Source organism: Suncus etruscus, chromosome 5 (genome assembly GCF_024139225.1).
Source record: "Suncus etruscus isolate mSunEtr1 chromosome 5, mSunEtr1.pri.cur, whole genome shotgun sequence".
Taxonomy (NCBI): Eukaryota; Metazoa; Chordata; class Mammalia; order Eulipotyphla; family Soricidae; genus Suncus; species Suncus etruscus.
Window position 1 is genome coordinate 135,009,503 of NC_064852.1, and position 3,032 is coordinate 135,012,534.

General features: G+C 36.3%; 1 non-coding gene across 1 annotated transcript; it reads right to left on the minus strand.

Moving 5' to 3' along the window:
- Positions 1–859: 859 nt before the first annotated feature.
- On the minus strand, positions 860–989 carry LOC126009980 (small nucleolar RNA SNORA22). Its single transcript, XR_007496127.1, has one exon. It is a non-coding gene; the product is annotated as a small nucleolar RNA SNORA22 (small nucleolar RNA).
- Positions 990–3,032: the final 2,043 nt, after the last annotated feature.

A 3,032-nucleotide genomic window follows, 5' to 3' on the forward strand; every position in this document is an offset into this window, starting at 1 on the left:
ACCAGGTTGAAAAAATTAATTGAAATTTGAAAAATGGATAAGGCTTTAAAAATTGTATTATTATAAAATGTAGAGATAACAAATAAACAGACAAAACAAAACAACACTAAACACAACATTTTACACTTGTGGCCACTTTCATTCATCACAACAGACACATAAACAGACAAAAGGATTGATTTAAGACTTATTTATAAAAAATTGACAAGCGCTTTTAAATATTTAGCTAGCATGTTTGTGAGAAGAAAAAAAAATTTTGTAGAAAAACTTTTTTAGTTTTGAGAAGTACTTAATGTAGATGGAGTGGAACTTTGCTGAAAATAAATTTTAAGGTTTAGATTTAACACAAAACATTTTTAAAACAATTTTAATTTGAAGTTTAAAACATTAAGTAAAATGGTTAATGAGCACTGTAGAAGGAGTCTTTACTCTGAAGTATGAAATCATTTGCTGTAAATGAATAGGTTTTATTTAAATTGGTTTTGCAGTAGAACAGTAAGACAGCTGCAATAAAGTGTTAAAATTTTTATGATTAAACACAATAGCATGAACTATGATTATTAAAGGTATAAAAACTGATTTTAAAAAACAAACAACTGTTTTTACTTTGAAGACTTTAAGTGAATAATTTGTAAAAAATATTATATACTAAATTAACTAAATGCTTAGATTATTATAAAATATAGTTAAAGACATCTGATGCATTTACACACCTAGAACTTAAGACTAAAATTATATTTAATACTAGTTAATTTGCTTATAAAGTTTAGTTACTTTTATATATTACTTATAAAATTATATATAATATAGTTTTCATTAATATTATTTTTTCACTGCGACACAAATATACAGATTTATATAATGTGCTGATATTTTGAATGCACTTAAAATAATAGTTTTTTCAATGCAGAAATAAAGAACAACCATTGCTGTAGCACAAAGTTAAAACTAAGGGTACTATAAAGCACACCTAGGTGTTCACTGTGCATTAATTAACTATATAGTTTAAAAAAGGCTAACTACATTATTTTTCACATAATTTTGTAAATACTTTAAAAATTAAAATAAAACTTTTAATAGAAATATAAGATTTAAATTTAACACTTTTGTGTTCGTTTGGATTTTAAAACACAAAGAAGTTTTTCTTTTACCAACATTTTGTTATCTGTAAAGTGACAGAATTATGACCTTGCTCTAAAATTTTCTGAGAAGCATGGAAAAAAAAAAGTTTATTGCCCTTATCTTCCTGTTGCTTTTTAATGTTTTAATAATTACTTTACACCACTTAATGCACTAAACCTAATAACACATATTTGACGAAGTGTAGGGCTGACAAGGTGAAGCAGAGTTTTTCACTGATAACTCGGGGAGGGGCCAGCACAGTTAACAGCAGGAAGGTTAGAGGCAAATTATTTACAGTTAGCAGGGTGTAATGATATATAGGAAAAAAAAAGCAATCTTTTAAGATTAATTACTAATTTATTGGAATTAGAGGGAATGGCAACTGAAGAGGGGAGTCTGGGTTGCAAAAGCACCATGGGGATCATGGTTTTATTAATTGATTTGAGAATATGCAAGAGATGCTACTTTTCAGATTTCTTTTGAATAACAAAGATTGGGTATTTCAAGGTGAAATGGAAGGCTTAAAGTGGGAGTGGCAGGGCCTGAGCTGGCTGTTTCCCAAGGCTGGCAGGAAAGAGGCTGAAGGAGGCTGAGGGCTGGTTTGAGCAAAATTGTCCTGAGTAAAAGGTACATTAGGCTCAGAAGTTTTAACAGCAAAGTGTAGATATCGCAATGTTTTATGGCTTAGCAGATGATACTTTGTAATTATCCTACTCACTGTGCCCTTAGAATTTTTTGTAGGCACTGCAGCAGTTTCTGTTTTATGGCACTCAGCCTGACTTTTATTAGTTTGTTTCTTTGAATTCTCAAGAGGGGGGGGAACGCCTGAAGGGCAGAAACCTGTGAATTAAGAGAAGCAGCCTGTTTTTGAAGGCTTAAGATTTGTTTAAGATTTTCAATTTGGCCAAGTAGTTTCATTTCTATAGCTTTAAGAGGGGGAGCGGTGAGAGGAGGGAATCTGCCATGGTTAGGGACTGAGCGTTCTCCGCGGTGGAGGCTGCTGAGCAGGCGGGGGAAGACTTTTTCCATTAGGGAGAAAGACCGGAAAGGTAGCGCTGGTTTCTGAGCCAAGAGCATTATCAAGTTTGTTAGAGAGGTGAGAGACCATGGATGTAATTGTGGTGAGTTGGGAACTCAAGTCAGAAAAAGGGGGGGGGGGAGAAAGCAGTAACAGTTTGTTGCCGGTGTGGGGGAGCTGCTGGAATGCCAGCTCTGGGGAGCGACTTCCAGGCATAGAGGGCAGCAAGAGCCATGTTGGCAAGCTGGGACCTGGAAAGTGTGTGCTGTACCTTTAAGGTATGAAAAGAGGCGAGGCCAGCTATACGAGCTTAGAGATCAGAATTCCTGCCTGTCTGCAAGGGCTTTGCAGCGGAAAAAAAAGTTAACTTCCCAAGAGACAAAGAGTTCAGCTTTTAGATTCTAAGCAGGAGAGCGTGTAAGGGGCTTGGGGGCCATAGGAGGTTACGGCTTGAAATGGCTCTTTGAGGCTTTTCCAATTAAAGGCTTTGTATTGTTGCAATTGCTGGCTAAGGAGGGGAGGGTGGTGAAACAGGGACGGAGCTGAAGCTAGGGAAGTGAAGGGCTGTTTAGGATTTTGCACAGAGGGTGCAGCGGCCTCTTCTGTAGGGGTCTGGGTGCATAGAGCAGAAGCATGGACAGAAGTAAGGGAGGGATATAAATGAGAAGCATTAGAGAGATCTTTAAGAGCATTAGTTACTTTGGAGACAAAGGTAGAAGAATCAGTGGTGGAGGGAGGACAAGGGGAAGTATTCTCAGAGGGAGAAGGGAGATGAGAGACAGAATTAGAACGAGAGGGAGTCCTGGAACACTCACGGGAGACTTGTTGTACATGAGATTTAACGGCATGGATGATGTCTTTGGCGGTTCCGGCATTTTTAGTTACAATGATA